Genomic DNA, 22998 nt, shown 5'->3' with positions numbered 1-22998 from the left:
GAGCCCTTCCAACATACCCAGTGTTCAAGGTTGTCAGCCAGCTGTTGGCAGCTCATGCTAACTTTCTTTCCTCTTAAATGGTGCAGAAATATGTTGCTTTACATACATGATAAAGAAAGAAAGAAGGAAAGAACGAAGGAAAGAAAGAAAGAAAGAAAGAAAGAAAGAAAGAAAAAAGAATTTGAGGACCTAAATTGAGAATACCCCAAACATCCCAAATCAGCTATAAGACCAAGTCAGCTGAGTTACCCGACCATTCTGTTGCACTGACTGGGTTGAAATGGGAAAGGGTCCCCTGGAGAACTGCCTCCCTATTTGTGATATGTGAAGGGAATTTCCCAGCAGATTCCCTTGGAAAGGAGACAACTTGAAAACTAATGAAGGACCCATCTCCCTTGTCTTTCTCTTGCCACTGGCAAAATGCTCTTCAAAAGCTCACTGTACCCCCCAGGGATCCAAAGGGGTGCTGAGGAGGGAGTGGGGGACCAGCTCCCAGTGCGGTCTGAGCTTGCAGGAAACTCCCTTCCATGCCCGAAAGGGAGTTAAGATCCAGGGCTGCTGTTCTTTGACATGTTCCTTGAGGAATCATGTTTGCTTCTTAAGCTTTCATTCAAGTGCCCAGGAGATTCTTTCCTGCATAAATTTGTGGTAAATTAGCATATTATCCAATTTAGGAGCTAGGTCTCAGACCATCTCGTTAGGTAGATTTTAATTTTGTTTAATGGCAAAAACTTTTTAAGCTTTTCAAGTTCTGGTTGAAAAGTAGCTCTTTTAAATAGAATTGACATAATTCAGAAAATAAGTATTTAATATATTACGCTTATTCTCTGTCTTTCCAGTCTAGTGGTTAAAGTCAGAAGCACTGCCGTCTACTTCCTCATCCATACGATAATATTTATTCTACTGGGTTATTGTGAAGATTAAATGAAATAATGGTTTGGAAGTAAACAGTGGCAGCCCGGCACAGACCAGTGGATGGAAGCCAGCAGTATCTACCACTTCCACCTCCCGGACCACCCTCCACTTAGCACATATCTCCACAGAGCCCTCAGGTGTTTAGAAAGGCCGGCAACACCAACTTTTATTGTGCTTGTTTGGAAATACCTTGTCTGTCTTCAAAATACCCCATAGCTTCACTTGCCTCCTGTCTTTACTTTCACCTTCTAGGAGTTAAGGATCAGTTTCTTCTTCCCAGATGGTGAGGTGAGCTCTGGAAGTGTCTGGGGCTCAGACAGGTTCAGCAAATTTCCGGGTCATGGGAGGATCATCTGGGGGGATATGTGAGAACATGCCACGGAAGACCCCTGCACAGCTGAGAGAGAAAAACCAGCCAAGGAGTGTGGTCATAATGTTCTTGACAGGAGCCAGCCAGACCTGCAGCAGACCTCCCGGTGCTGGCCTCCCACAAATCTTTGTCTTAGCATATACTCTCTGATCTGCCTTTCTTGTTGAGCCTCAGTGGAAATAAACATTTCGGAAAAATAACCTTTCCTTTCTCCCAGCCTTCCAGTCATAACAACTTTAATTCTTCTTCAGACAAAGTGGATACTTCTGCCCACTAGGGGAAAGGTCAGGAAGTGCTGAAAAGAAAGAAAACACAATGATTATTATTTCAAGATCTTATCTTCCACCCTTCCACCTGTGTAACAAGAGCCTTTTCTTCATTCTGTGTAGTTGTTAGGGATGCAGGAAAAAGAGATAATTGGGAGTGTGATGCCCTCCTGGGAATGGAGACTATTAAATCAGGAAGCCACTGACTCCTTGGGAGGCTCTGGGGTGGGGTAGGAGAGCAGGGCTGGCTCAGAGCTCAGCACTTCTGCCTTTCTGTTCCTTGAAACCCTCCCCCAGCCCTGGAAGAACAAGAAATCCTCACGGCTGACACAGGAGTCCTGGTGTTCAGCAGGACCACGTTTGTCAGCTGGCTGACTGCACAGCTGGCACCTTCTAGATTGTGAGATGCACAAGCTCCTCGGTCATGGAGAACTGCCATGCTTAAAACGGGGCCTGGCTCCAGTTTTTCTCTCTGATTCATGAATTAAAGGGGAATTTTCCAGAACAGTTTGATCTGGGAAGAATCCTTTTCTAAAGTCTTCAAGTCCTCTTTATGCTCAGAGCAAGCTCCCAGGGCCACGTGTGGGCAGCCCTTGCCTACTCCACCAAGGGCCAGACTCCCGTGTGGGAGGTGCAGGACAGGATTTAGAGCCTGCTTTCATTGATTCCAACAAGAGTTGAGGGGCTTAATGATAAAGTGTATGCAGGAATTTGAGTTCTTTGTTTTTATTAAATAATGTATTATTAAGATAAAAGGAATTCCAAGGTACAATTTCCCTGAGATAATCATTTACCACATTATGCCTCAATTTCCACAACTGAGAAATAAAAGGGTGGTACAACTTTTCGAATCTTTTCTGGAATTAATGCTATCATTTAAAAGATTAATAATAATATTATTTTTTAGATAATATTATTTTCTCTTATTTAAAAAAAGCAGCTCTAGCTGACAAAATTTTAGGCATTATTTCTTTTTTATAACTTTTTTCCCCTTTTTAAAAAATTTGTTCTAATTAGTTATACATGTCAGCAGAATGCACTTTGATACATCATATATAGATGGAGTATAATTTCTCATTATTCTGGTTGTACAAGATGTAAAATCCTACCAGTCATATGGTTATATATGTACATAGGGTAATAATGTCTGATTCATCCTCCTATCCTTCCTATCCCCATACCCCCTCCCCTCCCTTCACTACCTTCTACCTAATCTAAAGTAACTCTATTCTTCCCTAGCTCTGCTCTGCCATGCCTATTGTGAATTAGCATCTACATATCAGAGAAAACATTCTGCCTTTGGTTTGGGGGATTGGCTTATTTCACATAGCATGATATTCTCCAGCTCCATCCATTTACTGGCAAACACCGTAATTTCATTTTTCTTAAGGCTGAGTAATATTCAATTGTGTATATATACCACATTTTCTGTATCCATTCATCTGTTGAAGACACCTAGGTTAGCTCCATAGTTCAGCTATTATAAGTTGAACTGCTATAAATATTGATGTGGCTGCATCACTGTAATATGCTGATTTTAAGTCCTTTGGATATAAACCAAGGACTGGGATAGCTGGGTCAAATGGTGGTTCTATTTCAAGTTTTTTGAGGCATCTCCTAGGCATTATTTCTTGTTTGTTTTTTAGGTAATGGTGAGTATATTTGTCAAAGGTTCGAGCTAATTGCTTTGCTTTTTGAGTGAATGGTAATACTAACATTTAAAAATAATTTGAGGGGCCAGGAATGTAGCTCAGTGGTAGACCATGTGCTTAGCATGTGCAAGGCCCTGCATTTAATTCCCAGCAACACACAAACACACTCACACACAGTAAATTTGAGTGAGTGTAATCCCTGAAAGGCTGTCATTAGCATGCATTCTCAAGTAGGATTTCAAAGTCAAACCCCCAGGAACAATGACTGGAGTGAATGTGGGATAATGACTCTTCATTACTTAGGCCTGGAAATAGAACCTTGGCTGTAGGAACACAATGCCCAAGACTTAGGAGAAGCTTTGAGTGACCAAGACTATCTAAACCATGGGGAGTGATCGAGCAGCAGCCCACGATGGCAGGCATCACATTCATTTCCCAACCACTCTTTATGGGTTATTTCTGTAGACAGGCGCTCGTTGTGGTTGGAGCAGGAATGGGCGAGAGCAGGGGAAGGAGGCTTTGGTGTCCTTTGAAGTGAATACTTTAAAAAAAGAAATTCCTGCAAGGGAGGTCATTATTTATTTTGTTTGGTTTGCTTTTCCTGTTCAGCAGAACTTCTCAAGAGAATCTACCACCCAGTTTCTTCAAGTCACTTGGAGTCAAAGGACAGATAAGAGATAAAAAAGAGATGTCAGTTTGCAGAGGTTTATTGGCCTCCCCTCTCTGCTGGACTCACAGCATGCTTTGTTGGCCCGATCTGAAAATACCAGGAAGAGGGTGGCTTGTGTTGGGAGAGCTCAGAGTCATGCCCTTCACGAGCTATCAGTGGTGTCGAGGGTCTCTATTGTTTCAATTAATATTACTGAGACTTTTGGATGTCAGGGAGTCTGCAATTCATGTCCTCCTTCTTTAAATGCATACAAATGTTTCTTGCCTTGTCTGGGATTATCAATCTTTACCTTTGATTTACTCTCATTTCAGACATGAAAAAAAATTCTTATATCACATGCTGGAGTTTTATACTTAGAGTTTAGCTTGATTGTAAAATTCCACTCATGGCTTCTTCATACCAATTTTGGGTCCTTTGCTATAATGGAAATCACTTGACATTCTGTCTATGAAATATTTTCCTGCCTTTATTGCTGAATCCAAGCTTGTCCTCCTGTCTGGATTTGATGATTTTTTTTCCTCCTTCTAATGTTTGTTTAAAAATAAAAGAAAGCCAACTCTTCTGGAAATTTACTACCACATCATGGTAACTCTTCTAAAGCTTTCCACGAAAGTAATTGGTGGGATAGTAAAGCTATCCCAATCACCACCAAAGCAATAAACGCCTCTAGATTATACGATGTGAATTGTATTTGCCTATAGGGAGTTTACAATTGAACATTCAACTACTGACCCACATAGACATGGCTAAGCTAAGAAAATCAATAACCCAATAAATTGTTGGGCTAAACAACCACAAAGATTAAATGCTTCATTCAGGCTCTGGGTTTAGGAATCATGGGATGGAATTCCACCTCTATACACAGTCCACATATGTGCATGCCAACTACAGAGTTTCTTAGGCTAAGATTGCCAAATGGAAGCAGTAATATTTTACTCCGTAAAAAGAAAAAGAATTTTCATGACCAATTTAGAGAAATAGCATGCCCTTGTTTTATTAAAATTCAAGTTTCAGAATATGGGTTCTGGTTTCATGGTTTTGTCTCTTGTGGATAGTGCTTTTTCCTTAAAGTCAGGCTAAGGCTCATTGGAACCAGGATACAATGAGCTGATAATTTTGTTTTATTTCTTCTCCTAGGAACAATGTGGCAAAGCATCTCTCTGAAGTATTTAATGCAATTTGTCCTTCCAACAACTCAATCGCTACCTCCACTGAGAAGGGAAGAGACACCTCTTAAAGATCTGGTAAGTATTATGCATTTATTTGTGACTCAATGATTTAAGCATAACTGAGCATACTATAAACAGAGTTAAATAGAACAGTTGTAAGAATGGGATTTTTTTTCCCTTTTTTTCCCCTGGTGTGAGGATTGAACCCAGGTCCTTGTGTATGCTAGTCAAATACCCTATGCCTGAGTTATACCCCCAGTCCCTAGAATAGGGTTTCCTAATATTATTCAACTTCTGTTTGCTGCCCAGTGGTGCCCAGGATGATTGATGGACTTTTAGAGTTACAAGTAGTATTTATCCCAGGACTTCAAACTGGATCCAATTCTGCATTCTTATCTCCACGGACTTTTCCATCATTAAACTTGGAAATCATAGAAAAGAGAAACTAACTCAGAAACTCAGAGACCAAAAGTTTTTGTTTTTTAATTCCAAGGAGGAAAATGAAAATTCCTGAATACAAGTGACAGGGTATAAAAGGGTAGATTTTCTGAGGCCTATTTATGGTAGCCTAACCTCATCATGGTGATTGGAGACTGTATACTTGCCATGGGTGGCTGAAAAATGAAAGAAAAGTAAAACATTTTTTCCCTGTTGGCAGGTCGGGAGGCAAATCCATTTAATATAAGAAAAACAACTTCTTTTTCTCCCTGAATTGGATTATTTACCCGCCTCTGAATTCTCTCTCTGACAGTGGTTTATCAATCTATCTTTTACATGAGAACCCAGGTGTTACCCTCCCTGAGACAGGCCAAGTGACTTGAGATATATATATGAGTCGTATTCTTAATTTTTACTTGATAATATATTTTAGTTCAATAATCTTTCTGAATTTTTTTTTATGGTAGCAGCGGTGGCTCATGAGATGGTGGCTGCTGTCTTTTATACTAGAACACACAGGGAGAGCAGAAGGAGCATTCCCAAGTGGCTAGACCTATATAAAGGAACAGGTAAATGTCACAAAACAACTTTTTATTTTCTTCTCCCTCTTCAAACTAACAAGCGCCATCTCCCTGCTGTAAAGAAGGGTTCTGCCCTTCTGGGCCTCTGGTGAGCACAAGGCACAGTGGGTGGGAAGCAGGCATAGTTTGGCACAAGGGGAGGCCCTTCACACCCCCTGTCAGCCCCCTCTTTTGCTGCCTCTTTGCCACTTTGCACTGTGGGAGGTCTAAAGTGGACCAAAGCTGCAGTTGTTACCTGCACAAAGAAAGGTGAGAGTCTAAAAAGAACCTGAAGAGGTAACAGTAATTTTAATCAAGAAAGGAAAAGTTTTTGAAATGGGTCACTGTCTTAAAGATGTCCATTGGCTGTTTGCCCAGATGTTACTTTTCCTGCCTCACATCATCACGGGACAGCCTCTCCTGAAGAGAAGAATGGGAAAAAAGACATCAGGGGGATCCAGATAGCCAGGGTGGCTGCCATGGTTATCAGAGCCAGGTGGCCAATGTTCCATAGTCAGTGAACTCACTGTCTTGGCCATTGTCTGTGCAAATTTGTGGTCTTAATGGACCCAGGTACCTTAGACTTGTTTTAAGGGGGCACATGCCAAGGAGAAATTGCTGCCTTGAGAAATGATGCAAAAAAGAGGCAAATAAGGGGCACAAGTGAATGTGGCTTTGTGGGCGGGTTGGACTTGCACAGGATAAATTGAGCCAAGTGATGTTAAATGAGAGACATCAAACATGAGATTTAAAAAGTTGATATTCTTCCTAATTAGCCAGAGATGCTTCTCCAGCCTTGCAGTGTAATTCAGGCAGGAATATGCAAATACAAAGACCTAGGGAGAAATGGAAAGTTGGAGCAGCCACAGCAACAACAACTAAACCAGGTGTGCAAGGCTAATGTGAGAAAACCTGTGGGCGGCATCTCACTGCAGGGTGAGTGTGTGACCCCAGGAGCCTCTGATACCAAACACCAGCATGCTACACCTGGCATCAGTTCTTAGATGACGGCAACATTGGTGCTGTACTTTTGAAATTGTTGGGTGCCTATTTAATAAGACGGCAGCTCAGCAATGCATCTTGGTGTTCTCACTTCGAGAGGACCTTGTAGCATTCCTTGTAGATCACTGTGGTCACTGTGGTATCAGAATCATTCTCATCACAGCACTCAGAGTGGTCAGGGTTGGCCCAGGAGGCGAGATCCATTTGCAGTCCCTGCAGTGCCTTTTGTCTTCTCAACGGGTTTGCTTGCCAAGGGCTGAACAAGAAAGCTCTATTCAGGGCTGTTAAAATAGAAGCACTTTAACTGGGCGTTGGGTCACTAAGTTCTGGGGCCAAGGTTGGCAGCTCCCCACCCCTTGATAAAGTGACAGTTAATGACTGACTGTCCAACAAGCTCTGTCGCTGTGTTGCTATGTACCTGGGCAGACCAAAATGCCCAACAAATAAGATAGTCTCGGCAAGAGTGAGTGTACATCTCTTTTTAATGTGTGTTGTGGTGTGTGTGTGTGTGTGTGTTTGTGTGTGTGTGTGTGTGTGTGTGTGAGAGAGAGAGAGAGAGAGAGAGAGAGAGAGAGAGAGAGAGAGATTAATTCTGACTATAGGAGTGACAAAATACACAGGTTTTTCTAACACATAAAAACACTAATTTATGCTCTCCTCGCCTGCTGCCATTTCCTGTCATAACCAGCCCCCCTTTTCTTTGGAGGACACAATTGAATCCAGTGCCAGCTCAGATATGACCAGCTGTGCTTCCAGCAACCACAGGTGTCTTGGTCCTCAATGACCAAGTCAACATGTACATAACTCCTTTCATCTAGGAGCTTGTGTAGTTGAAGAGCTGGGAAAAGTCTGCCTCAAGTCGTTCTGTGGAGAGGGTGCCAAGAGAAGAGATCCTTGCCTAAGTGTGTGGTTATAATGTGTAGCAGGATGATATTTCACAATCTCTGACTATGGGGATTTTTTTTTAACCTTATGGGAGGCTATTCTGTTTAGTTTATTCCACTTCTTTTTGACTCACCCTCCCTCAACAGATCTGAAAGTGACTCTGAAAGTTATCTTATTTTTTTTTCTTAAATTAAAAATTGAAAGTTATTGTTTATTATTGGGTAGGCCCTGTTCTCTTATTTTTTTTTTCTGTTCTCCCATGAGTCAGTAAAGACCCCAACCTTTGATGAAACAGATAAAAAATTGACCAAGCTGCATACTGGGAAGTTTAGTTGTTTTGATTTACTGTATTTATTTTGTAAGGCTCCTTGATATCTGTTTTTTTTTTTAATAGTCTAGGGAACCAAAATAATACTCCTTGAATAAATGCAAGCAAAACGTTCACACTGCAGCCCATGACTTCCTTATTTTCACACCCTGGCCACCAGTCTGGCTAGCAACACCCTTGCACACCCTTAATAGTAACCAAGTAGACATTAGATTCCTGAGTGACAAAGAACAGTTATTAGCAAGCTAGAGAAGAAAGAGGTGTTCCGTTGGTATACATGTCTCCTGGGTTAACACAAAGGCTGTAAACTGCTATTTCAAAAGCTTTTCTTGTGTGCCAGGCTCTTCGCTAAGTGTAATATGATATATTTCAAATTCTTTCAATGGCCTCGTAAGAATAGGTATTATTTTCCTAATTCGTGGATAAGAAAATTAGGGCTGTATGAAGTTAATCAACTTGGTAATGCTCACACAACTTTAAAGGGCACCACTGACAGTGCATGTTCCTGGAAACCCCTTTTTTTTTCATACCTCCTTGCCTACCTTGGCTATTGATCAAGAGATCTTATCAATGACTATTAAGTGGAGAGAGTACATTCCAGTTTATGAAGCACTGTTATATTCTTGATTTCCTGTCCCTCAAACTCCTAATAATCCTGTGAGCAGGTCGTCCTAATCCCCCACAGCAAACAAAGAAACTGAGGCCCTAAATCGTGAAGCCATTATATGTGTGAAATCACTCTAAAAAAAAAAAAAAATGACCAGTCAATGTGCTATTTCCAGTGGGGACTGTGAGCAGGCTCCTCTCCAGAGAATTCTGATTCCTGAGACATGAACAAAATCAAAGTAAGCTTAATAATCTCTTCACCATGTGGGCCCAGAGAGGAGGACCAAGAGGGACAGACCCAGAGAAGACTAAGAATTATGGATCATACCAACCTGGATCAGAGCACACCGAAGGTGGTATGTGTGCAGGGGTGCTCAAGGAGGGTTGCACCCTCATCATCCCTTTAGGGAGGGACAGCAGTCACACCAGTGGGTTTTAGCCAGGACCCAATTGTATATGTCTTATAGACTCAGACTATGCTGGTGAGAGGTCCATAGGGATCCTCCTTGTAGGGAGTCACTTTAATCTTGCCACGAACTGCCACACATTAAGACACAGCCTTTGCCTGCACAGTCCCACCAAACCCTTTACATGATCCCTCTACAGCCTGCGCACATCCTTAACTCAACCATGGCACCGTGCCTACCTTCAGTCTCTGCACTGCAACCAAGAGGAAGCCTCTCTCACTTAGGACCTCGAGGCCACTGCAACTTTGGAGACCTGACTGGTGGCCCAAGAGAGAAGCATTTGTTGTAATAAGGTGGATTTTCCCAGGTTTTATTTGTCTCTCCCCTCCCCCTCCCAAGTCCATTATCATTATATCTGAGGAGAAGCCACACTGGAAGAAGCCATGGCCTAGGTACACTTTGAACCCATTTCTTTTTGGAATTACTGATCCTAGACGATCTCTTCAAATCTCCAAGCCACATGTGTTCCTTTACACAATATCACAAGGACTCACAGGGGCCACAGACAATATCCATAAACCTGCATTTATGCCAAGGGCCCAAAGGAGTCCAAGTAATGTTGCTTTGGAGCTGCGCTTATAATAAAATGATTATCTAAGTGGAATTTTCCGTTCCTCACATCTGTCCCTTCCCTGTTTTACTATTCAGCTGTTTTTAGGAATTGGCTCCTTGCAGTGATCCTTGAAACCAGAGGTACTGTGTCGGCGGCCCCTAAGAAACAGTTTTCCACTTGACATGTCTGGAGTTGGAAAGAGGAACGGGCCAGGGTGGGTCTGTTTGAGTGTTATTGTTAACACAGTCTGTGTCAGCAAGGGCTGCGGTCAGCTTGTTTGTCACATGTCCTTAAGCCTCACTCAGACAACCACTGGGATAACAGCTGCCTAATCCAGCCACACAGAGAAAGCCGGAGCCTGTGTTGGCTCTTCTGTCTTGGATGACTGACTGGAGCTGGGTGTTCACATCACCAAGTCATCCTTTACCTAAACATACTCTACATAAAAAAAAAAAAAAAAATTCTTGAAGAGAGTTAACACCAATGAACAGTTGGAAGTGAAGTGATTTTTTTCCCCCAACACATTTGAACGTTTAGGAAAACCTAGAAACGAAATGCCTAAAATAAGCTTCTTTCTTTATTTCTAATCATTTTTGAATCTTTAAAAATATGTGTGTGTGATCTTCAGGAGGGAAGGGAAAGAAGATATATATATAGAGATAGATCATTGCTGCTTCCTGTTTCTAAAGATAGCATTTTAGTTTCTATAAATCATACTCACTACACTGATGATCTGTGTCCAAAGATGAGAGCTTTAAAGTAATGCAGTTCTGAGGCCCTCTTCATCTCCCATTTCTTACCCATTTTTTATCTTTTCTAAAGTATGGGGACCTTGGGAATCCTGATCAGGGATTGAAACAATTCAATTTATTTATTTTTTCCCTGAAGGCTGGATTAAAGTTTACCTTTGATCTATCTATATGTAGCAAATAGAATCTGCTAAACAAAGAATCAGTACAAACTGATTTTCAGAATTGTTACTTTGTTTACTTAAGCAAGTATTTTCATCAAATTTAAAACTATTTTAACATCATTTAAAGGCAAATAGTTAAAAAAATTTTTTTCCATAGTCAGGAAAGTTTCTTTTTAGGTTTTACTTAAAAGTACAAAGATTTCTTTGAAAACTGTAATTTCTCACTAATTCATAAGTGTCTTCCCTAGGTTTATTTCAAACAGGGGAGAGTTTACTGACTGTGAACCCCATGAAAGTTTGGTTTAGGGTTAGCCAGACAGCATAGCGGACATCTCTTCATCTAGAGAAGTCCTGCCTAAGCTGAGCCCTGGAGTTTGGGAGCGGGGAGGGGAGACAGAGAGAGAAGGAGTGATCTAGAACACAATATAGAGGAAGTAACCGAGGCAAAGGAGAACAGGGCCTGGAGAAGAGAGTTCAGAGGAGAAGAGAGTTCAGTAAGTTGGAGTATAGAGGGCAAAGGTGCTGGTGCCCATAAGGAAGCTCCGCAGGTAGGAGAGCCATGGAGCATTACGCCCCAGATCAACTGCTCCGCCCTCCTGAGGTCTTGGCTTACCGACTTCTGGCTTCCAAGACAGCACATTCTCTTGGTTTTCCTTGCACATCAGGGATCATTTTTCAGTCTCCTTTGATGTCTTCTTTTCCCACTGCTCAGCCTCTAAATATTAGGGTTCTCCAAAACTCACGACTGTCCCATTATGTCCCCAAGTCTCTTCTCTGCTCTATTTATATTTTATTTACATTCACATGATTTCATCCAGTCAAGAAGCTTTAAATAGGACCTGTGCCTTTGGATTTCTAAACTCTGTCTCCTGGCCAGTCATTCTCTCCCAAATCCAGATTCATATGTCCAGTAGCTTCCTGACCACTTTCTTTATTTGTTCAAGAGGCAATTCAAACACAATACTTGGTCAGTTAGAATGCTATTGATGGTAAGCAACAGAAGACTCCAACTCATGGTTTAAATATTAAGGTCCTATTTAAGAGTGTTTTTTGTTTGTTTGTTTGTTTTTGTTTTGTTTTTGAGAAAAAGGAAAAGGAAAGTTTATTGTTTTACTAGTAAAGGAGAAATACAGGGGACTCCTGTCCCAGAGGCTATGATTCTGCCCATCAGCAGGAAGAGGCGGCTTTTAAAGAGGTGATTCAAAGACTACATTCCATGTGTTCTCTGTTGGAATTGTAATTCACTTGTTAATTTGGGAGTTAGTCATTTCTGAGATCTTCTGGTCCCATCCCCAAAGTCTGGATTTGTTTCTTTCTGAGAGTGGGTGTGAAGAGTGTAGTTTCTGACTTAGGTACTTCATAAAGATGGTACTGTAAGGGAGGAAAAACCATCTTTTTCTCTATTCTCGTAAGTTTAAAGCTGGGCCTGCAAATTAAACTGATAAAAGGCAGATTAATGGGAGAAAACCTGTTTATGCATGTACGACCCATCTATGCAGGAGTGCTCATTGATGTATAACTCAAATGAGTGGGAAAAATTGGGGGCTTACTCACCCGATATACTAAGGGAAAAGTGGGGGTGGGAAGAGAAAAGGATTTTGTGGGAAGAATACATAGTTTTGTTGTTTGTTAAGTGAAGACAAATGGGATTTTAGGAGAACAAATGAGAAAGATGTTTGTGCTCACATTTATCCGTGTAGGTGTAACTTGTCTTTCCATCTTCAGGGCCATTAAGCTCCTCCACAGGGAGGACATATGCAGGTTTGCTCTTGGTCTCTGCACTAGCATCAGACCCACCCCAAAGAGGGAATTTATGGCAGCTTCATTTTCCAGAAATCTCTGTTTTTACAGATAAAGGAAGTTCCAAGAAGGCTTCTTTCTGCATTTGCTGCATTTCCAGGGTCTTCAGCATATAATAACCTTATGCCAAAGTCGTATTTCAGGGGTGCATATCTGGATCCACCTCAGTGCAACATTCTTTTAGTTAACCAAAGCTGTACAAAGGGATTCCGGTATTCTGAATTGGGTTCTTGTGCTAATTCTGGAATAGCGAGTCTGTGAAGGGCCTAGGTTAGTAGAATTCTTCTAGGCTTTAGCCTAGCCACCTGCCATAGGATTCAAATTGAAGTCAAGAGATATTTTGGACCTACTGTAATACCTACATATGTATATAGAGTCAACATTTGACATTTTATGGTTCCTACCATAGCCTGATGCATTTGGAGAAGTTCAGATCCGGTGTAGCGGTTGGTTGTATTAACAGCCCCCTTGAATGGCCTCTCTGGGTCCTTGATTTTCCCCTGTAACTTTGTTATCCCTCCAATTCTGATCTTGAGCTCATCCAAGAGAATTGCTTTGGACAACAGAATGATGGCTGGTGTGAGTATGCTATGACTCAAGGTTTGCTTGCTTTCTTCTCTTCTTCCCCTGTGATTATTATAAAAGCAAGCCCAGACCTGCTGTTGCAGGACGAGGGACTGCACGAGCAGCATTGTCCTAGCTAAGGTTGTTCTAGATGAGGCAGATACTGGGCCAGCTAACCATACTTGTGTCAGTTTAATCTGGTCCAAATCAGTAGAACTGATCTGTAGACTCACAGTAAATAATAAATGGTAATTATTTTAAGCCTAGTGGTGGTACCAGAGGTAGCTTGTTTTATAAAAACAGCTACCATATATGTGGGAAAGCCCCCCTCTTTTTTTTTTTAAATGGAGATGTTGATAGGACACCTTAAGACAGGGGTACTGTGTGACTTGGCATGGACGGTGTCATTGATCTTATTATCCTGACACTAGCCAATTTAATTGGACATTAGCCTGGGAAGCAGTTATTTTCAGGGACTTCTGTAGAGATCTGACTTGTACTTTGATGAGCTTGTAGTAGTTTCATATGGCTGCTGTAACAAATTACCACCAACAATGATAGGAAATAATAATAAAGATTTATTATCTTCTGTTCTGGAGGCCAGAACTCCTCAAATGAAGGCACTAGCAGCACTGTTTCTGCTGGAAGCTATGAAGGGGAATCTTATTTCCTCACCCTCCCTTCTCTTAGAGGCCACCCACATTTCTTGGCTCACGGCCTTTTCATCATCTTGAGAGTTAGCAGTATGGCATTGAAAAAAAATCTAATTTGTTATATATGACAGTAGAATGCATTACAATTCATATTACATATATAGAGCACAATTTTTTATGTCTCTGGTTGTACACAAAGTAGAATCACACCATTTGTTGTCTTCCTACATGTACTTAGGGTAATTATGTCCATCTAATTCCACCATGTTTTCTACCCCCATCCCCCTCCCTTCCCCTCCCACCCCTTTGCCCTATGTAGAATTCAACTAATCCTCCCATGCTCCCCTAGCCAACTCCATTATGGATCAAACTTCTTATATCAGAGAAAACATTTAGCATTTGGTTTGTTGGGGTTAGCTAACTTCACTTAGCATTGTATTCTCCAACTCTATCCATTTACCTGTAAATGCCATGATTTTATCCTCTTTTAATGCTAGATAATATTCCATTGTATATGTATACACCACATTTTCTTTATCCATTCATCTACTGAAGGGCATCTAGGTTGGTTTCACAGTTTAGCTATTATGAATTGTGCTGCTATAAACATCGATGTGGCTGTGTCCCTGTAGAATGCTGTTTTTAAGTCCTTTGGGTATAGACCGAGGAGTGGGATAGCTGGATCAAACGATGGTTCCATTTCCAGTTTTCCAAGGAATCTCCATACTGTTTTCCATATTGGCTGCACCTTTCAGTCCCACCAGCGATGTATGAGTGTGCCTTTTGCCCCATATCCTCGCCAACACTTATTGATGTTTGATTCTTAGTAGCTGCCATTCTGACTGGAAATCTCCAACATGTCAGACTAGGCCCCAACTTCCTTAATAAGATTTCTATAGTGCAAGAATTAAAACCAAAAATCAATAAATGGGATGGATCCAAACTCCAAAGCTTCTTCTCAGCAAAAGAACAATCAGTGAGGTGAATAGAGAGCCTACATCTTGGGAACAAATCTTTACCACATGCACATCAGATAGGGCACTGATCTCCAGGATATATAAAGAACTCAAAAATCTAAACACTAATAAATAAATAAATAAATAACCCAGTCAATAATAAATGGGCCAAGAAACTGAAAAGACCCTTCTCAGTAGATGACATACAATTAACCAACAAATATATGAAAAAATGTTCAACATCTATAGCAATTAGAGAAATGCATATCAAAACTACTCTAAGATTTTACCTCACTCCAGTCAGAATGGTATCTTCAGATCTCTCTTTCTCTCTGAGCTCTGCTTACGTTGCCTGTGCTTCTGTCTCTGGTTCTGATCTCCAGCCTCCCTCTTATTACACCTTTGCGATTACTCTGAACCTACCCATCTTCTCAAGGTCTTTGACTAAGTCACACCTATGAAGTCCCTTTTGCCATGGGAAGTGGCATCTTCACAGGTTTCTGGGATTCACGTGTGGACATTTTTGGCAGGGATTCATTATTTTGTCTGCTGTATACAGAAAGCACAGGTGAAAGGCTCAGCATTCCCTCCCAGGGAACAGTGTGCATGTGAACACAATAAAAGGAAGTCGGGTCTCCCTCTCAAGTGGGTGCCCTGTGGGTGTCCACTTCAGCTTCCCCTCTTCCAGGGTTTCTGGTGGGAAACCTGCTCCACACTGGCTTCTCCCCTTCCCATACATGGCAAATGTAAGAAACTTTTACAGAACTAGAAAGAAACATGGATCTGTATTTTTTCTCTTCTGCTGGTGAGAAAGGCTATTCCTAATAGAGAATCAAGAGAGAGACAAACTCACAGTGGATAAGATGAGCAGCAAAATCCAAAGACAAAATTATGAGTCAAACAAGAAGCTTTAAAATATTTACAAAATGTGTGTTGTGTAAATATGTTTAGTCCATAAAGAGCAGTTACAAGTTAATTAGGGGAAAAGACAAATACCCACAACATAAAATAGACAAAAGAAATAAGAAAAAAGAAATAAGAAAATGATGTCTTCACAAAAGAAGACATCAAACGGCTTATACACAAGCGGCAATGTTTTACCTCATAAGTAGAAAGGAGATAAAAACTAAAAGAGTTTGACAAATATACAGATAAATGATAACCAACGCTAGTGAAGATGTGGAGATGGTCTTTGGGCTCCTTCCTGATTATTGGACAGAGTATGAATGGAGACAACATCTTTGAGATTCCACTTGCAGTATGTATTAAAAGCTTAAAAAATTGAACATACCCAATGGCATAGAAAGTCTACTTGTAGAAATTTATCTGAAAAAAAATCATAAGAATTACCTACAAAAATTGACCTGCAAGGATTTTCATATTACACAGTCTGCATATTTTAAGTAATTGCAAAAGAAAGGAAATAATCTGTTTGAAAAAAGAAAAGATGGGTTAACTATATTCTATTTAGTTGTAAAGTAGAATATGAGGCAGTCTGTTAAAATGAGAATTGCATCTATTCTATCTTTTTTATCTGATTGTATATTTATTGTTTTCTTTCTGCAAAACAAGGACAGAGACTTTACCATACTCTCGGTGATTATATGAGTGTATGGTTTGTTGGTTGATGTACTGATATGAACCATCTTTTCAAATAACAAAATGTGAAACATCCATAATTTAAAAATATAAAAAAGAAAGATGAAAGATTAAAAAAACCTGTGGACATTATGATGCAAAATAAGATTTAGAAGGAAATACATCAAAATGTTTATACTTTTATCTCTGGATTTATTATTTTTTTCTTGGTATATTGTGAAGTTTCCAAATTTATCATGACAGTGTATTAATTCTAGAATTGGGGGATATTCAATAAATGGCAAAAATTTTAAGAGTAATAGGACTTTCTTTCAACATCACAATTTATCTCCTGATCTTTCGGTACTGGTGCTCCAAGTGAAGTCTCTGGATGAACAGAAACTTTGCCCCCACCACACTGCTATGTTGTTATCAAGATAAACAGGTGACTTGTGCACACCTTAACATTTGAAAAGCACTGGTTTTGATGATTTAAAACTGATCATTTCTTTACTGTGTTGGTTTTACTAGTTACTGTCAAGTTGTCATATTGGCATTCTGTACAAAGAGGTTATCAACCCTTTTTGTCATTGAAATAACTTCTACACATGTTCAATAATTTGAATGCAGATGACATCCCCTTCTGTCCCCACTCTCACCACAGGCCGTTTCAGCTCTGATCATGCAGCTGTGCTGGGCACCCTACCGTCTTCTCCTCACCCCACTGCCTGCTTGACTCATCCCTGAGTTAACTACCTAATGAATGAAGCTTTTGCTCACCTACTCACTTTTGCTCATCCCAGTCCAAATAGGAAAATATACCATCACTTCTGGGGTTGTCCAGAGAGTTAAAAACAATTGTTGATCACTTGGTGTCATGTAAATAGCAATTGCTTTTATAGAGATTTCTTTCTTTCAATCATTGAACATTTACCAGATAATTGATTCATAAGGCAGTCCATGACCTCAAAGACCTCTTAATAACCTGGCAGGGATCATGTTATTAAGAGGTCTTCAAGGGGAGATGGGAGACAGGCATCACATAAAAATATTAACCAGCCAATGGAATACATGTTTTTGAGAACGCAAAGAGTAGAAAGCCAGGAAGGATGTGGGGCAGAGGTGACATCCTTCTGTAACCCTCCTGAGATGAAGTTGCTCCCATGTAGAAATGTCTTTAGGCTGTGAACACACCCCTGGTTTAACCATCCTCTCTGGTGGATGGAGAGTTCAATGACAGCCCAAATCAGTTCTCTGAGGTTGGTGACGGACGTGCACAATCCACATCTGTGGTATGAAGGGATTTGCTCTGAATCTTGAAGGGAGGCTTGGACTTGGCCATGAGGATGGGTGGGTGGTTCTCCCAGGCAGAGGAAGTAGCCTGCGTCAAGGCAGAGGAACAGAACACCAGACTGTGTTTTATCTGTCTTTGGCACACTTTCTCCAAATTGCAGTGGATCAGGGAAGCATTTTCATTTTGAAAAAAAAAAAAAAGGTCTGTGTGAATCTGCTAAAGTTGGGGGATGTGGAGAATAAAACGTTTGGGTCAGTTAGCTGTGAGATTTAAAGCTACGCGGCCAGCCACAAGCACATCTCAGGATATGGTTCCTTATTTCTAAGACAAGGCTGTGATGACGCCAAAGGCTGCCCAGGAGTCTTCATCCTGTGCCTTATTTACCGTGCTGTCTCCTTCAAAGAGGGCTGGAAACGTGCTCTGAGCCAGCAGGCAGTGCAGCATCGCAGCCTGGGTACCTAGAGCTCTCTGAAAAGGAAGCAGAGCTGGAGGGCTGCCAGCACAGAAGCTGTCTGCAGCACACAGAAAAGGAAAAGCTGGGCTTCTTCTCTCCCCAGTGTCTCCTCACCAACATCTCCAGTCTCCATGTCCCTTGGCACTTGGACAGACTTGCTGTTGGTTTTGGGGAGAGTGACGTACACCGTGACATTTGTATTAATACCTTCCTGATGACTGCCTTCTGTTTACCAAACCCTAACATGGAGGTGGGTGGAATGACTCCAGAAAAATCAAAGACTAATGTGGGCCAAGGGCAAAGAGCCCCCAGGTTTGGGATACATGTCCTGTGGTTGCTGAAAAGGGATCTGTCACAATGTCCTCGGGGTTATTGCTACTTGCCCTATGGTTGGGGCACCAGGCAGGTTTGGGTGGACAGAGAGGCGCTCTCTGTCAATAAGGATCAGACCACAGGGAACCAGCCCGGGGAGGTAGGCCGGCCAAAAGGGAGTGTGGATCAACCTGAAATGCTGGTTTCAGAAACCTGCTCCTAGGCCAAGGCAGCCACTCCCCAGGACTACACCGCCCAGCCTCCGGGTTCAGGGTCTTTGCCAGGTATGAAATCGAGTCTCTGAGAGAAATCGCAGCTTCAGGTAGAAGGTAGAGACCATTGCTTCTGCAGAAGGATGTGAAAAGAACATCTGAGCTGTAACAATCTGCACTGAGCTCAGGGACACTGCAGAGCTGCCCGCCTCAGTCCCAAACTGACTTCATTCAGCCTCTAATGAAAGGGATTCCCACAGGTGTCCAGGTGGACTTATCAGCAAAGCCTGCGACAACCAGGATGTGGGAATCAAGGTGGGGAAGAAGGGCTTTCTCACTCTTCATCCACAGCACAAACTGCCTTTCTCATCTCTCTTCAGTGCATAGGAGTGGTTTTACTGTTTGGCGCAGGGCTCCAAAACCCCAGGCCCTGACCACAGAGAACTGAATCTGAAAGCTCCCTTTTACAGAAAATGCCCTCTGTGTTCCCAAACCCTTTCACACTTTTGCAGTCTCCTCAGAAAGACACAGCCCACCTTTTGGGGTACCTGAGGCCCGTCCTGTGTTCCTTGGATGCATATGGCCACGAAGGAAATTAACAAGGGCCTCACCTGGGATGAACCCAGGACAACTGACTTCAGTGCCCACCACCGCACCAGGGACACTTATCTTTGTTTTATCCTCAGAAGCCTAGAATGTTGCAGTCTTCTGTGAAGGAACAGACACGTTTGGGAAATTTACTTTCTTCTACATCTGGGACTCACATCTCAAGTTTTCTGTGGGCTCTTGAGTGCAATATCTTTCTTGATTTTGTGTGAATATAGTTTTTAGTTTACAGGAGAGGAATGCTTAGAAAGTATACAACTTGCTGATGTCAGGGCAAGAGAGATCTAATTTCTATAGTACCACAGAATTCAGCTTGTATACCACTCATATTTTATTCAACAGCCATAGTTCCCATTCTTATCTGCATACTGCCTAAAATAATTAATCCTTTGGTCTCTAGCAACCGCCCTTTGGCAATCCTGCCAACATATTGCTGGAAGAATCCTTTATGTACCAGCTTCCAGTGGATGGCATGTGTGAGGGCTCCATGCAGAGCTTTCTTGGAGGCTTCCTTTTGAGAGGGGCTACTTTTTTCTAATTTGCACAAAAGCTGTTGGTGGGCTGATGGTCTCTGGGAGAAAGAGAACTCTGGCAGATTCTTTCTATGCATGATTCCTTGTCTTTGACCATGAGGTTTTTGGGAGGCCACTTCTCTTTGCAACCTAAGATCCTTTGAATTATTACAATATTATAATACTAAACAGTTTTGAATAGAGCAAGAAAATTAATAATTCTATAATATTCCGGCATACTCTGTTATTCCAACCCCTCTATAATATGCATATCATATCAGAATGTTTCACAATTTTCTGGGCTACCTTTTCATGCTGAACATTGCTTTCACCATAAACATTTCATGTGCCTAGAGGTTTCTTGTTTTTATAGTTACAATTTTAATAGTACATAACCTCCATCGAGGAAATGCATGACAACTAGCATAGCTACTCCTCTCTTGCTGGACTCTCTACATTGCTTCTGGAGTTTTGCCTTTATAGACTTCCATGAGCATCAGGGTGTCACCTCCATAAAGTTCCTTTTTGTGTGTTTGAATAAATTCCCGGGAGTGAGATAAAGCATGGAAAGTTTTATGGCTCTTGATATGTGTTGCCCTATTGATTTGTTAAAGGATAGAAGAGATCGGCATCCTGTGGATTCTCTACGATTGAATAATGCATAAGGCAGAGGTGGTCATTACAATTTATTAACTGGTTAGGGCATCAGCAGTGACCGATCTAAGCCGAGCCAGCTGGTCAGACTGTCTAGGAACACTGCCTGAATATCAGCCCCATTTAGACAGCAAACATTTAGTTGCCTCCAGGGCACTTCCCCTCTGTCCTCTTTCCTTGCTAGTTCTCTTCTGCTCCTTTAGCAAAGTAGCAATAGGAATCGCAAGAGCTGACCGTTCTTGAGTGTTTATTCTGGATTCACATGTACTTGCCTATTTAAAATAACCCTAGCAGGTTATTTTATATTTATCTTGAAATAACCCTAGCAGGTGGATTCATCCCATTTGGTAGCCACGAATACTGAGGCTTGGAAGGCTAAGACTCCTTCTCAGGCACGCAGAGATGAAGTATGCCAGAGTGAGATTCAAACCAGTCTGGTTGGCTCCATAGGTCTTAGCAACAAGACTTCCAGGCTGCAGGGTGCTGAGGTGCTGGGTGAAGGAAAGAACAGGAGAGGGAGAGAAACTGGGATCTTCGAAGGGATGAAGATTGTCTGCTTCAGTTTCCTTTTTGCTCTTTCGGTTGCTGCATTATTAAACTTTTTGATTAGTTTCTCCTGGTGTCATATTTATTTGCAGCTGTTAGACATTAGAAGACTTCAGGGGGGGGATTTATTTAGCATAGTTATTAAAATGTCTATTTTGATTTAAAGATTTCTTCTGCTTTGTGTTACTCACTTGTCTCATATCTCTTTAATCTATAGTCATTTCTAATAAAGACTATCAGAACCCACCAGCCAAAGCACTTTAAGTTATTCTTGCCAAGTCTCATTTAAGCATATTATCTCTTGGCCAAATTATCACTCAGCCAAATCCTTGTCTTTTTATCATTAATAAATTTGGCAATGTGTCCATTCAGGTCCATTACAGAGTCATCTATGTAGTTTTGAGACTAAACCATGTTTACAGTATTCTCTTCCCTGAAAAAGCTTTCTGATTATTTTTCCTTTAATGTGCCATTGTTCTTCCGTTGACTTTCCATAGCAGAGCAGTCAATGTTGACCTCTGAAGTGGAGATGGCTGATGGTTGGTTTGGAGGAGTTGAGGAAAAGAACTATCTGCTGCCAACCCACAGATCCCTGAAAGACAACAGACAACTGATGTATGAAGACTGTGCCTTGTGAATGTTTCCCTCAAGAACCTGGGACATAGACAGAGAACCAAGGCAAGTTGGAGAGCGAGGGCAAATTCCCTCTCTTAGTTGAGTTCCCCTAAAGCAGAGTCAGAAGTAAGGGACTAGGTGATGTTAGTGGGAGAGTATGAGGATGGGAGACAGGGAGGGAGAACAGGTCAACACAAGAGGAAGAGCTTTGAGAAGTACATAGAGATTCTAGAATCCTCTTCCTACAAGCCTGGAAGCTATAGCATGTATCCCTGCAGCTCCATCTCTTGTTGGTTGAGGGCTGCTCCTAGCCTGTGCTCCTGGGTGTGTCTGCCTGCAGGACAAGAAGGCTCCTTTAGTACTAAGGAAAGATCACAGGCCAGGGTGACGCCCAGGGGCTATCCATTGCAGTTCTGTGGCTGAATTCAGAGGTGAGCCAGACAAGTAGCAGTCACCAGAAGTTTGTAACAGTCACAAAGTCAAACTGAAGGCACTAAGTCCAAAATACATCTTGAACTTGACCACTTTTCTCCACCTCCACCATTATTAGTTGGGTCCGGGCCACTTTCTCTAACCTGAACCAACTGGCCTGTTTCCTTGTTTGTCTTTCTTTCTTTTCCCTCTCCTCTTTCTTTCTTTCTTTCTTTCTTTCTTTCTTTCTTTCTTTCTTTCTTTCTTTATATTTTCCTTTCTCCATCTCATTTTCTTCCTCCCTCCCTCCCTCTCTCTTTCTTTTTGCCCAAAGAACCTCTTAAAGCTCAAACCACTTCATATCACTCTTCTGTATAGAATCCTCCAAAGACTTCCCCTCATCCTAAAAATATAATCCGACATTCTCATCTGGCCCACAGCTCCTTGTTCAGCTTCATTTCCTGTGAGTCTTCTGCTTGTTCACTCTGCCCCAGCATGCAAGCATTCTTACCCTCAAACACGCCAAGAGTGATTCTCTTCCTTTTCCTTCAGCCAGGTGGTCTTCCTCCAGTTCTCACTTGGCTCACTGCTGCCTCTACTTCCTCCGTTGAGATTTCTCTGACAGCTCTTCCTAAATTAGCATCCTTTTACTCACTAAGTAGGCTTATTGAGATTTATCTTTCTTCTTTTTTTAACAGTCACTAGCTTGCCTATTTATTACTTTATTGTTCATCTTTTGCACTAGAATAAAACTCGGTGAAGACAGACGTTCACCACTCCACATCCAACCACTGAGAACAGTCTGTGGCATATCATAGTTTCTGAATAAATATTTGCTTACAGAATGAAGGCGTAAATGACACAGGAAGCACAATTGTCTCCTTGGTCAAATTCTCCCCTGAAATGCTCCAATTAATGTGATCACCTGTGTGACCCAGGAGTGCCTCACTTTTGCGTATAATTAATCATTTATATCAGTCCAATGAGAAAGAAGTGAGAGTGACCATGGGAACTGGGAGCCCAAGTGGGTGGGAAGT

At 41.6% G+C, this 22998-nt stretch overlaps 1 long non-coding RNA gene across 1 annotated transcript in view; it reads left to right on the top strand.

Annotated features, from left to right (window-relative positions):
• Positions 1-22162, top strand: part of LOC110598480 (uncharacterized) — a 28576-nt gene extending 6414 nt beyond the window's left edge. The window contains exons 2-4 of the long non-coding RNA XR_002484318.3: positions 5011-5117; positions 5948-6049; positions 21433-22162. This is a non-coding gene — a long non-coding RNA (uncharacterized LOC110598480). The remainder of the gene's footprint in view (positions 1-5010; positions 5118-5947; positions 6050-21432) is intronic.
• The last annotated feature ends 836 nt before the right edge of the window (positions 22163-22998 follow it).

The sequence above is a fragment of the Ictidomys tridecemlineatus genome, chromosome 6 (genome assembly GCF_052094955.1).
Source record: "Ictidomys tridecemlineatus isolate mIctTri1 chromosome 6, mIctTri1.hap1, whole genome shotgun sequence".
In the NCBI taxonomy this organism is placed as follows: domain Eukaryota; kingdom Metazoa; phylum Chordata; class Mammalia; order Rodentia; family Sciuridae; genus Ictidomys; species Ictidomys tridecemlineatus.
Note: the sequence above shows the minus strand (reverse complement) of the source record. Positions and strands in the feature narration are given on the sequence as shown.